This window comes from Ascaphus truei, chromosome 4 (assembly GCF_040206685.1).
Source record: "Ascaphus truei isolate aAscTru1 chromosome 4, aAscTru1.hap1, whole genome shotgun sequence".
NCBI lineage: Eukaryota > Metazoa > Chordata > Amphibia > Anura > Ascaphidae > Ascaphus > Ascaphus truei.
This window is the reverse complement of record NC_134486.1, coordinates 6,867,807-6,881,804: the sequence shown is the minus strand read 5'-3', so window position 1 is coordinate 6,881,804 and position 13,998 is coordinate 6,867,807.

Here is a 13,998-nt window from a genome sequence, read left to right as displayed (position 1 = left end):
GACAGCACGATGTTTGAATAAAGTCTATTTTTAACTCACCTCAGCCTCTCTTCATCCATTGCTGTGCTGCCGTCTACCTGTCCCGTTGGGGGAAGATTTTCTCTATCTGTTTGGCAGACCTTTTACAGTAATCACAGACCACAATCCCTTGAGTTGGTTACAGAGGGTGTCGGGGGAAAATGCTAAACTTTTGCGCTGGAGTCTTGCCTTACAGGAATTTGACTTTGCCATCCAGCACAAGAAGGGAAGCGAGCATGGCAATGTTGATGGCCTTTCCCGCCAAGACAGCCCTCAGGGCATACTAACTTCAAGAGCTGGCAGGCCATCCCAACCACCGGACGAGGTGGTCAGGGCAGTCCCTGCACTTTGAGTGGGGGAGGTGTGGCAATGAGGGGGTTAATCAGGCCTAAATAAAGGTATTATACCCCGCTTATTAACCCCAACTCGCATTGGGACTGAAGGAGTTAAATGTATTTGCACTGCACTGCTGTTATTGCCCTGTCCCAGCCTTCTTAACCTCTATTTAAAGGCTATTCTTGCCTGCTGTAATGGAAGTGAATGCAATGACTGCTATATTCTTTTGAGACATAAGATGGAGTAGTGAGAACCGAAGCCTGTGCTGATTGAAGAAGCGTGGCTGCGGTTTAAAGGGCTGTTTGAAGTATGGGTATCTATTTCAATGGATTCAACCCATAACCACAAGTCAATTGAATAAGTGGCTTGCGGTTAGACTTGAAGTGCTTTTACCGATACCATGTATCCGTATCTTGTTAGCCTGCCGATCTTGAAAGGCGGAAAGTCAATGGCCGTGAAAAGTGGGTCAATTGATGTGGGAACTGGGTAAACTTGAGTCCCACAAGAAAGCTTTTCAATTAAGCAGGCTAACTCGCGAACGGAGGCACCCAGCACCCTGATTTTTGGTGTGCAAGTATAAATAAGTAAAACACATACATACATATCAAAAATTACAGTGGTGGCACACCTAGAACATGAGTTTTTTAATAAAGTGTATAAAACTGTGAATTTAAATGTACAGGCAGGAACAGTTTTTCTGTGAGCCCGGGAAAAATCCTTTGGCATGTAAACAAGCTAAGGGTGAAAGAGTTGAGCGTATTTTCTTCTCTACACTTCAAAGAGGTCCCGCTAAGCCGGAGACCCTCAGTCTAGCGAAGCGACAGGGATGAAAAGCCTCAGAGCACCAAAGTGTAAACATGGCCGAAATCTTGATTTGTGCCAGATCCCGGGTCATTGACACCTTGGGACCAGACCCCAGACTAAGGGGCGCCAACAAAATGTTGTATCGCAGGTATGCTACGTTGTACGGATGTGAAGCTGACACATGCGCTTTGCAAACCGGAAAGCCTGTTTTCCCGGTTTTGCAAACTGCGAGCATAACAAAGATTGGTGGGTTAAATGTTCCCACAGCGGGGATTGGGTGTATAAGGATAGGCTAGATTCCCCTATAACTGTGCCCACCGGACTATCCCCAGTGGGATTTGGTGATCTTTACCTTGTTCATGATGTAACCTTGTGTAGCCAGGTCCCCTTTGGCTCCCCGGTTCACCATTGAGAAGGCAGAGAGGCAGGAAGGCCCTCTAGAGGTCGCGCAGGCGCAGTTAAGCAGAGCGCAGGAGTTCGTTCAAGCACAGCGATAGCGGTTCCGTACGCAAGGGGTTAATACCATCAAAACCAATAATTTACCCCAAACGTCAGAATTCATTAGCCCTGGGGACAAATTCCTACAAACTTTAACAAAATTCTTTGATTTGGCAAAGTTATTAGATCGGCAACTTGTGATCTAGCCACGAGACCTTTAAACAGAGACTGCATTTCTTGCGCTTTCTCGCGAAGGACAATTTATTTCATTTCCACATCCCAGTCAGTGTTGTATTAAGTGTATTCTGAAGTTGTTGTGTGTTTGTCTAGCAAGGAAATAAATCACAATTTATTTTGCTCCTTGTTGTGTTCAATCGAGAATCCCAAAAATATAAGTGTGTTGATAAAGTTCCGGTCCACCGTGACATTCGCACCTTTCTATACAGTACCTCCAGGAACCGGAGCGGTCAGGGCCAGCAGAGTAAGTGGAGGAACACCGATCCCAGCTCAGAGCACGGAAGGGAGACAGCAAGGTCTCTACACGGGCACAACAGCGCGGTCTGGCATCATTAGAACTGAAACATTTAATATTGATTATAAGTCCAGAAGAGCTCAACTGAGCTAAGTAGACCCAATACATCTTATCAGATCACAATTAAAATTCCAACATGTTTCATGACGCAAGGTCACTTCTTCAGGGAATTCACTTCTACTGGCGCACGGAGCTCCTTCCCTGTACTGTGACGGCCAGAGGCAAAAACACACAGTGTCTGTGGGCTGCAGCTGCTGAGAGAGCGGATACTGATCAGCGTTCCTCCACTTACTCTGCTGGCCCTGACCGCTCCGGTTCCTGGAGGGATAGAAAGGTGAGAACCACTACAACATCTGCAGCCAGAACCAAGCTCGTGGGAGAGGACGTACCACTCACCGTGGATCCTGTGCAGCATACAGAGGAGCATACTGTCCTTTATTGTTTTTTATACCTACACGCTTACTTGATTTTCTATTCTGTACATTGTGACGTCTCATTCCCAGCGTATGGATCTTGTGTCCAGATCAAAGGCAGGAAAACTTAGCAAAGAAACAAAAGACCTAGCTTCTTCCAGGAATTCTGACTAACACAGCTTAGTCCCTAACTACTGTCGCGGCCGAGTTTATTTGAGCATTTGCCCGGTCTCGGCCGCGACAGTAACCTGGCGCACGCCGGGATGTCCCGGGCGCGCGCCGAAGCTCGGAGGAGAGGCCCGCCGATCGGGGCTTCCCCCTCTCCTCACCGGGTCCGCCGGGTCCCCCGGAACGTCCCGCCGCCGTCCTCACATCCGCGTGACACCAGGGCTCCCTCGGGGAGCCCTGGGCACGCGTACAGGCGGCACAGGCACCCGATGACGCGTGACGCTGAGGGAGTGCGGCTCGCAAGCCGGGACATATCCTGGCTTGCGGAATGAGCCACACTCAAATAAAGTGTGCCGCCTGTGTAACAGTGGGAGAACTAACCTCTTTCTCCACTTTACCCAGTGTACAGTACCTGCAGTTTCCCCTTTGCAGTCTCTCACAGGGCTGTCTGTGTGTGTGCCTTCAGATCAGCAGCAGCAGCAGCAGCAGCAGCAGCAGCAGCAGCAGCAGCAGCAGCAGCAGCAGCAGCAGCAGCAGCAGCAGCAGCAGCGTCTCTCACTCTCTCTGTGTCACTCTCAGCATTGTGTCTCTGGCAACATGGGCAGCCTCTGTATTCACTTCCTGACTATTCAGGCTTGGCTAATTAGCTTCATTAGTTTGCAGCTGAACAGCCATTCCAAGGAGGAGTAACTCTCTGTGGTGCAAAAGTCCTATAGCTGCCCTATTCTAACCCCTAGAGGGCAGTGATGGCACCACAACGTGCACATTTACCTTTTTACATAAACACTATTTTTTACTGTACACTGGCGACACACTTTATTCGAGCTCGGCTAGTCCCACGAATTCGGGTATACCCGGGTGTATTGAGGTTTGTGACTGTTTTCTGCCCGAGTGCATTGAGGTATTTTCCAGGCAGGGATTGAAGCATTTTATTCCCGCTGGCTGCAATACTGCACAGTATATATATATATACTGCATTACAATTCATGAATTTATGCCATCTGGTAGACACGCGAAGCATTGCAGCCTATTAAATCCTAATCATTATCATTTAACAGATCAGCCGCCCGTCAGCCAGGCATGAACCCAGGCTGGGAAGGCAAACGCAACGGGGCTTGTCAGAGGTGAGGAGCGGCGCATTCCAGGTATCTGCCAGGTACATACTGGGTATTTGCTCGAATAAAGTGTGTCGGTGCAGTATATACTACACTATGAGGGTTTTGAGCTTTCTTCTTCTTTTTGTATTAATTTAGCTGGCTTTACCCTGACCTCAGCTTTTCCAGTGTAGCTGCAGACCCTCTACTTACAGAGAAGTTTTTCACTATTGTTTGCACTGTGGTGTTAATTCATTTATATCACTTGTATGGTTGATAACTCACAAATATATGTTAAACAGTATTCATTTCATTATTGTTCTACATGGTATATATTTTTATTATAGGTCTTTTATGACCATATAATCACATTTTATATCACACACAATTATTGATGCACTTGGACATTTTTTCTATGTCTTCTCTGCGAGGGAAGAACTCAGCCAGCTAACCAAATGGTTGGGAAAAGAATCTGCAGAGGCTCACAAGAAGCCACTTAACAAGTGTTTTGGGTTAAGGATGAAGTCCATAGAGGAACACAAACACTTACACAGAGAGTTTGGAGTGTGCTTCAGGTGCTGTGCTTCCATAACTCATCTAGCCAAAAACTGTAAAGAATCCATCAAATGTGCAGTGCGCAACAGTGAGAAGCTCAAACACACTGGGGTGTCAGGGTGGATGAATAAAAAGACACGCTCACACAGGCTTGTGAGAGTGATGACAGTTAGGGCAACTGTTTGCAGCATGTGGTCCACTGTGGATGGTGACTTTATCTGTGGTCTGGGTGTCTTGCAGTTGAACACAGGAAATGGACACACACACAGAAATCCAAAATGAATGGAAGGGTGGAGATTGTGGCTACACTTTGGAGCGTAAATGTGAAATAAAATAAAATAGATTCACACGGGCTTGTGTGAGTAGAGGTGATGAGGGCAGGGGTTAACACCGTGAGATCCGCTATAATGGCTGTGCCTGCAGTCACGCAGTTTGAACTCAATGTGGTAATCAGGCAATCAGGAAGATAAAAGAAAATGATTTTATTAAACAAATAATTAGAAGCTCAAAGACTTACATAAATAATGCAGTCTCCATGGCTGGAGCCAGTTCTGGTGGCAGTGAGTCCCCTTATCCACGTCCGGGTGTGGGGCTGTTTCCCAGAGGCTGGAAGCAGCTACAGGAGTAGTGATAGAACAGAAGGGCTCCACGCTATGCCTCGAACGACGTGTTTCAGAAAGTAAATTTCCTTCGTCAGGTTCAGTTTGGCATGATCTATCCTTCATAAATCCATGCTAACTATTACTAATAATTTTGTTTTCCATTAGGTTTTCCTGAATATTATCCTGTATTAAACCTTCAAGTACTTTCCCCACTATTGAAGTCAGGTTTACAGGTCTGTAATTCCCCGGTTGTGATCTAGCTCCCTTTTAAATATAGGCACCACATCTGCTTTACGCCAATCTTGTGGTACTGAGCCTGTGGAAATGGATTCCTTGAATATTAAATATAAGGGTTTGGCTATTACTGAGCTTAACTCCTTGAGAACTCTTGGATGTATGCCATCGAGGCCAGGTGCCTTATTTACTTGAATTTTTTCAAGTCGCTTATGAACTTTTTCCTCAGTTAACCAATTGTTCATTAATATGGAGGTTGTGGCTTCCTCCTGTGGCGCTACTATTGAACTTGATTCTTCCCTGGTAAACACAGAGGCAAAGAATTTGTTTAATACCTCTGCTTTTTCCTTATCTCCAATAATCTGCCTACACATCTCACACTGAAAGGGTCCTATATTTTCCTTTCTCATTTTTTTGTTATTAAGTTACTTAAAGAACTTTTTTGGGTTGACCTTACTTTCTATTACAATCCTTTTTTCATTATCCATTTTTGCTAATTTGATTGCCCTTTTGCAATTTTTGTTACATTCCTTATAATTCTGATACGATGTCTCTGTCCCTTCTGACTTAAAGAATCTAAACGCCTTCCTCTTCTTGTCCATTTCCTCCCCTACCTGTTTATTTAGCCACATTGGTTTTGACTTATTTCTTTTATACTTATTAGCCAAGGGTATGCACTGATAAGTGTGCTTTTCTAACAATGTTTTAAAGACTGCCCATTTATCTTCTACATTTTTCCCTGAAAAAACATCATCCCATTGTATTACTACTAGATTAGACCGAAAACATGTTGTGGAGGAGATACATTGACCACCCAAATGAGAAATGACTCCCACCATCCCATAAGTAAATTAGCAAAAGAAAGTGCAAAACGTGTCTCCATCGTCATGCCACAAATGTATCAATTAAATTGTGTCTCAAATTAAAAATTATTGTGAGTATAACGCTGCTGCCAGAATCACTCTACTCTTTCCTAGATCTGTCTCAGCATCTCCCCTCATGAAATCCCTCTGCTGGCTTCCGATATAATCCCGCATCTCACACTCCATTCTTCTCCTCACTTTTAAAGCTTTACACTCCTCTGCCCCTCCTTACATCTCAGCCCTAATTTCTCGTTATGCACCATCCAGACTCTTGCGTTCTTCTCAAGGATGTCTGCTTTCTACCCCCTTTGTATCTAAAGCCCTCTCCCGCCTTAAACCTTTCTCACTGACTGCCCCACACCTCTGGAATGCCCTTCCCCTCAGTACCCGATTAGCACCCTCTCTATCCACCTTTAAGAGCCACCTTAAGACACACTTGCTTAAAGAAGCATATGAATAGCACTGTGGATATTCTTAACACATGATACATAAAGCTTTGCCCCCTGCAGATGCATCAGAATGGCCTCCTACTGTCTCTGTAATATCTCCCTACCTACCAATTAGACTGTAAGCTCCTCGGGGCAGGGACTCCTCTTCCTTAATGTTACTTTATGTCTGAAGCACTTATTCCCATGATATGTTATTTATATTATCTGTTGTTTATTTGATTACTATGTGTATTACTGCTGTGAAGCGCTATGTACATTAATGGCGCTATATAAATAAAGACATACAATACAATACAATACAAAAGGAGTGATAAATAAATTGTTGTTGTGTGAGTGCTTGTGTGCCAAGTAAAGATAAATTGAAATAAGTTGATTTAAAGCCTCAAGAGTGGAGTATACTGGTATAAAGTGATTGGATGTCTATAGTGGCTAATCTATCATTAGAATCCCAAGTGATCGTATTTAGTTATTGAAGAACTGAAGCGGTGTGTAATAAATAGGTGAGAAGGAACATTTTAAAACAAGTTGTTGAAAAAATAGAATGAATCCGTGAAATGATAGGGTGCTTTGGTGGGTTAGTGAGTGACTTGTGAACTTTAGGTGAATGATATAGGATGGGGATAGAAGGTGCTGGAATATATCAAATCTGACATTCTGATTTTGTGAGAAGACCTAAATTTAGTGCCCTATCCATGCTCTTCTATTAAGACACCTTCCGTCTCTGGAACATACCTTACAGCTCATTTAAGTGAATTCATTATGATATTATAGGTGTCTTACGCCCCTATTAAATAAATGCCCCTGATGCGTTTCACCCAAGCTCACAAGAAGCTGACACTGGGATTGGAACTGGGCTCTGCTGCTTCAAAGCTAACTAAGCTACTGACGCTCCCCAAAGCACGAGCTGATACACGTGTGAGAAACAGCCTTACGTGGCATAATATTGTGATGCTAACATACTGGGTGTAATATTGTAATATTTATATTTGAAGCCATTAGTTCTTCTTTATTCTGCATTAAAAACCTCCACAGGTCTGAGGGGACAAATTCCAGCAGGAGACAGATCTGAGTGATTACAAAGTGTCTTTATTAAATGCAGCTGCATCTACAGACAGAGTAATATGCGCAGAACAGATACCAATCCCCAAACAATGACCCCACAGGCTGAGAAACAAACCAAAATAATATCCAGGAAGTAATGTAACACAAGGATACTCCCATTTCCTGCACGAGGGGCCTGCAATGCGCTGCGTTACACTGTGTCACAGGCCTCTCTGACAGGGAAAGGGGGTTACTTGTATCCCTGCTGGGGTTTCCCACCGCCGCTATCAGATCCCATCAGGGACTTCGACCTTCAGAGGCTTCCGCTAATTACGTCACTTCCATGGGAACGGGCTGCGTTGTGTAGGATGTTCCTCACTTCTCGCTGGCGGCGGCTTCATCAGCTTCATTTATTCGGAACTAAAAAGGTAGAAAATACTATGTTATTTTGTGTAATGAAATTCAGGCTTAACTTGCGATGCAGATAACACAGAATCGAGCCCCGATAACACTTACAAGAGCTCAGGGAATCTCCCCCATATTGGAGCACATTCCATTATAATATTGTATTGTATTGTATTGTATGTCTTTATTTATATAGCGCCATTAATGTACATAGCGCTTCACAGTAGTAATACATGTGGTAATCGAATAAATAACAGATAATATAAATAACAGATCATGGGAATAAGTGCTTTAGACATAAACATAACATTAATGAAGAGGAGTCCCTGCCCCGAGGAGCTTACAATCTAATTGGTAGGTAGGGAGAACGTACAGAGACAGTAGGAGGGAGTTCTGGTAAGTGCGTCTGCAGGGGGCCAAGCTTTATGTATCATGTGTTCAGAAGGTTCACAGTGCTATTCGTATGCTTCTTTAAGCAAGTGTGTCTTAAGGTGGGTCTTAAAGGTGGATAGAGAGGGTGCTAGTCGGGTACTGAGGGGAAGGCCATTCCAGAGGTGTGGGGCAATCAGTGAAAAAGGCTTAAGGCGGGAGAGGGCTTTAGATACAAAGGGGGTAGAAAGTAGACATCCTTGAGCAGAACGCAAGAGTCGGGATGGTGCATAGCGTGAAATTAGGGCTGAGATGTAAGGAGGGGCAGAAGAGTGTAAAGCTCCCGGGTCATTGACACCTTGGGACCAGACCCCAGACTAAGGGGCGCCAACAAAATGTTGTATCGCAGGTATGCTACGTTGTACGGATGTGAAGCTGACACATGCGCTTTGCAAACCGGAAAGCCTGTTTTCCCGGTTTTGCAAACTGCGAGCATAACAAAGATTGGTGGGTTAAATGTTCCCACAGCGGGGATTGGGTGTATAAGGATAGGCTAGATTCTCCTATAACTGTGCCCACCGGACTATCCCCAGTGGGATTTGGTGATCTTTACCTTGTTCATGATGTAACCTTGTGTAGCCAGGTCCCCTTTGGCTCCCCGGTTCACCATTGAGAAGGCAGAGAGGCAGGAAGGCCCTCTAGAGGTCGCGCAGGCGCAGTTAAGCAGAGCGGCGGCCATTACATCGTTGCACAGGCGCAGTAAAGATAGCGCACGCGGTCCCAATGCTAAAGAGGTCCTGAGTAGACAAGCGGAGATCAGGCCTCTTGTGAACCTGCAGGTATAAGCACCACAACTGGTAACACATAGGTTCCCCCTCACATGCACTATATCTGAGATTGGGGTAGGGGGAGTACCCGTTACATACGCTTTACGCAGGAGTTCGTTCAAGCACAGCGATAGCGGTTCCGTACGCAAGGGGTTAATACCATCAAAACCAATAATTTACCCCAAACGTCAGAATTCATTAGCCCTGGGGACAAATTCCTACAAACTTTAACAAAATTCTTTGATTTGGCAAAGTTATTAGATCGGCAACTTGTGATCTAGCCACGAGACCTTTAAACAGAGACTGCATTTCTTGCGCTTTCTCGCGAAGGACAATTTATTTCATTTCCACATCCCAGTCAGTGTTGTATTAAGTGTATTCTGAAGTTGTTGTGTGTTTGTCTAGCAAGGAAATAAATCACAATTTATTTTGCTCCTTGTTGTGTTCAATCGAGAATCCCAAAAATATAAGTGTGTTGATAAAGTTCCGGTCCACCGTGACATTCGCACCTTTCTATACAGTACCTCCAGGAACCGGAGCGGTCAGGGCCAGCAGAGTAAGTGGAGGAACACCGATCCCAGCTCAGAGCACGGAAGGGAGACAGCAAGGTCTCTACACGGGCACAACAGCGCGGTCTGGCATCATTAGAACTGAAACATTTAATATTGATTATAAGTCCAGAAGAGCTCAACTGAGCTAAGTAGACCCAATACATCTTATCAGATCACAATTAAAATTCCAACATGTTTCATGACGCAAGGTCACTTCTTCAGGGAATTCACTTCTACTGGCGCACGGAGCTCCTTCCCTGTACTGTGACGGCCAGAGGCAAAAACACACAGTGTCTGTGGGCTGCAGCTGCTGAGAGAGCGGATACTGATCAGCGTTCCTCCACTTACTCTGCTGGCCCTGACCGCTCCGGTTCCTGGAGGGATAGAAAGGTGAGAACCACTACAACATCTGCAGCCAGAACCAAGCTCGTGGGAGAGGACGTACCACTCACCGTGGATCCTGTGCAGCATACAGAGGAGCATACTGTCCTTTATTGTTTTTTATACCTACACGCTTACTTGATTTTCTATTCTGTACATTGTGACGTCTCATTCCCAGCGTATGGATCTTGTGTCCAGATCAAAGGCAGGAAAACTTAGCAAAGAAACAAAAGACCTAGCTTCTTCCAGGAATTCTGACTAACACAGCTTAGTCCCTAACTACTGTCGCGGCCGAGTTTATTTGAGCATTTGCCCGGTCTCGGCCGCGACAGTAACCTGGCGCACGCCGGGATGTCCCGGGCGCGCGCCGAAGCTCGGAGGAGAGGCCCGCCGATCGGGGCTTCCCCCTCTCCTCACCGGGTCCGCCGGGTCCCCCGGAACGTCCCGCCGCCGTCCTCACATCCGCGTGACACCAGGGCTCCCTCGGGGAGCCCTGGGCACGCGTACAGGCGGCACAGGCACCCGATGACGCGTGACCGCGCATCGGTGATGCGCGGCACGCTGAGGGAGTGCGGCTCGCAAGCCGGGACATATCCTGGCTTGCGGAATGAGCCACACTCAAATAAAGTGTGCCGCCTGTGTAACAGTGGGAGAACTAACCTCTTTCTCCACTTTACCCAGTGTACAGTACCTGCAGTTTCCCCTTTGCAGTCTCTCACAGGGCTGTCTGTGTGTGTGCCTTCAGATCAGCAGCAGCAGCAGCAGCAGCAGCAGCAGCAGCAGCAGCAGCAGCAGCGTCTCTCACTCTCTCTGTGTCACTCTCAGCATTGTGTCTCTGGCAACATGGGCAGCCTCTGTATTCACTTCCTGACTATTCAGGCTTGGCTAATTAGCTTCATTAGTTTGCAGCTGAACAGCCATTCCAAGGAGGAGTAACTCTCTGTGGTGCAAAAGTCCTATAGCTGCCCTATTCTAACCCCTAGAGGGCAGTGATGGCACCACAACGTGCACATTTACCTTTTTACATAAACACTATTTTTTATATACTACACTATGAGGGTTTTGAGCTTTCTTCTTCTTTTTGTATTAATTTAGCTGGCTTTACCCTGACCTCAGCTTTTCCAGTGTAGCTGCAGACCCTCTACTTACAGAGAAGTTTTTCACTATTGTTTGCACTGTGGTGTTAATTCATTTATATCACTTGTATGGTTGATAACTCACAAATATATGTTAAACAGTATTCATTTCATTATTGTTCTACATGGTATATATTTTTATTATAGGTCTTTTATGACCATATAATCACATTTTATATCACACACAATTATTGATGCACTTGGACATTTTTTCTATGTCTTCTCTGCGAGGGAAGAACTCAGCCAGCTAACCAAATGGTTGGGAAAAGAATCTGCAGAGGCTCACAAGAAGCCACTTAACAAGTGTTTTGGGTTAAGGATGAAGTCCATAGAGGAACACAAACACTTACACAGAGAGTTTGGAGTGTGCTTCAGGTGCTGTGCTTCCATAACTCATCTAGCCAAAGACTGTAAAGAATCCATCAAATGTGCAGTGCGCAACAGTGAGAAGCTCAAACACACTGGGGTGTCAGGGTGGATGAATAAAAAGACACGCTCACACAGGCTTGTGAGAGTGATGACAGTTAGGGCAACTGTTTGCAGCATGTGGTCCACTGTGGATGGTGACTTTATCTGTGGTCTGGGTGTCTTGCAGTTGAACACAGGAAATGGACACACACACAGAAATCCAAAATGAATGGAAGGGTGGAGATTGTGGCTACACTTTGGAGCGTAAATGTGAAATAAAATAAAATAGATTCACACGGGCTTGTGTGAGTAGAGGTGATGAGGGCAGGGGTTAACACCGTGAGATCCGCTATAATGGCTGTGCCTGCAGTCACGCAGTTTGAACTCAATGTGGTAATCAGGCAATCAGGAAGATAAAAGAAAATGATTTTATTAAACAAATAATTAGAAGCTCAAAGACTTACATAAATAATGCAGTCTCCATGGCTGGAGCCAGTTCTGGTGGCAGTGAGTCCCCTTATCCACGTCCGGGTGTGGGGCTGTTTCCCAGAGGCTGGAAGCAGCTACAGGAGTAGTGATAGAACAGAAGGGCTCCACGCTATGCCTCGAACGACGTGTTTCAGAAAGTAAATTTCCTTCGTCAGGTTCAGTTTGGCATGATCTATCCTTCATAAATCCATGCTAACTATTACTAATAATTTTGTTTTCCATTAGGTTTTCCTGAATATTATCCTGTATTAAACCTTCAAGTACTTTCCCCACTATTGAAGTCAGGTTTACAGGTCTGTAATTCCCCGGTTGTGATCTAGCTCCCTTTTAAATATAGGCACCACATCTGCTTTACGCCAATCTTGTGGTACTGAGCCTGTGGAAATGGATTCCTTGAATATTAAATATAAGGGTTTGGCTATTACTGAGCTTAACTCCTTGAGAACTCTTGGATGTATGCCATCGAGGCCAGGTGCCTTATTTACTTGAATTTTTTCAAGTCGCTTATGAACTTTTTCCTCAGTTAACCAATTGTTCATTAATATGGAGGTTGTGGCTTCCTCCTGTGGCGCTACTATTGAACTTGATTCTTCCCTGGTAAACACAGAGGCAAAGAATTTGTTTAATACCTCTGCTTTTTCCTTATCTCCAATAATCTGCCTACACATCTCACACTGAAAGGGTCCTATATTTTCCTTTCTCATTTTTTTGTTATTAAGTTACTTAAAGAACTTTTTTGGGTTGACCTTACTTTCTATTACAATCCTTTTTTCATTATCCATTTTTGCTAATTTGATTGCCCTTTTGCAATTTTTGTTACATTCCTTATAATTCTGATACGATGTCTCTGTCCCTTCTGACTTAAAGAATCTAAACGCCTTCCTCTTCTTGTCCATTTCCTCCCCTACCTGTTTATTTAGCCACATTGGTTTTGACTTATTTCTTTTATACTTATTAGCCAAGGGTATGCACTGATAAGTGTGCTTTTCTAACAATGTTTTAAAGACTGCCCATTTATCTTCTACATTTTTCCCTGAAAAAACATCATCCCATTGTATTACTACTAGATTAGACCGAAAACATGTTGTGGAGGAGATACATTGACCACCCAAATGAGAAATGACTCCCACCATCCCATAAGTAAATTAGCAAAAGAAAGTGCAAAACGTGTCTCCATCGTCATGCCACAAATGTATCAATTAAATTGTGTCTCAAATTAAAAATTATTGTGAGTATAACGCTGCTGCCAGAATCACTCTACTCTTTCCTAGATCTGTCTCAGCATCTCCCCTCATGAAATCCCTCTGCTGGCTTCCGATATAATCCCGCATCTCACACTCCATTCTTCTCCTCACTTTTAAAGCTTTACACTCCTCTGCCCCTCCTTACATCTCAGCCCTAATTTCTCGTTATGCACCATCCAGACTCTTGCGTTCTTCTCAAGGATGTCTGCTTTCTACCCCCTTTGTATCTAAAGCCCTCTCCCGCCTTAAACCTTTCTCACTGACTGCCCCACACCTCTGGAATGCCCTTCCCCTCAGTACCCGATTAGCACCCTCTCTATCCACCTTTAAGAGCCACCTTAAGACACACTTGCTTAAAGAAGCATATGAATAGCACTGTGGATATTCTTAACACATGATACATAAAGCTTTGCCCCCTGCAGATGCATCAGAATGGCCTCCTACTGTCTCTGTAATATCTCCCTACCTACCAATTAGACTGTAAGCTCCTCGGGGCAGGGACTCCTCTTCCTTAATGTTACTTTATGTCTGAAGCACTTATTCCCATGATATGTTATTTATATTATCTGTTGTTTATTTGATTACTATGTGTATTACTGCTGTGAAGCGCTATGTACATTAATGGCGCTATATAAATAAAG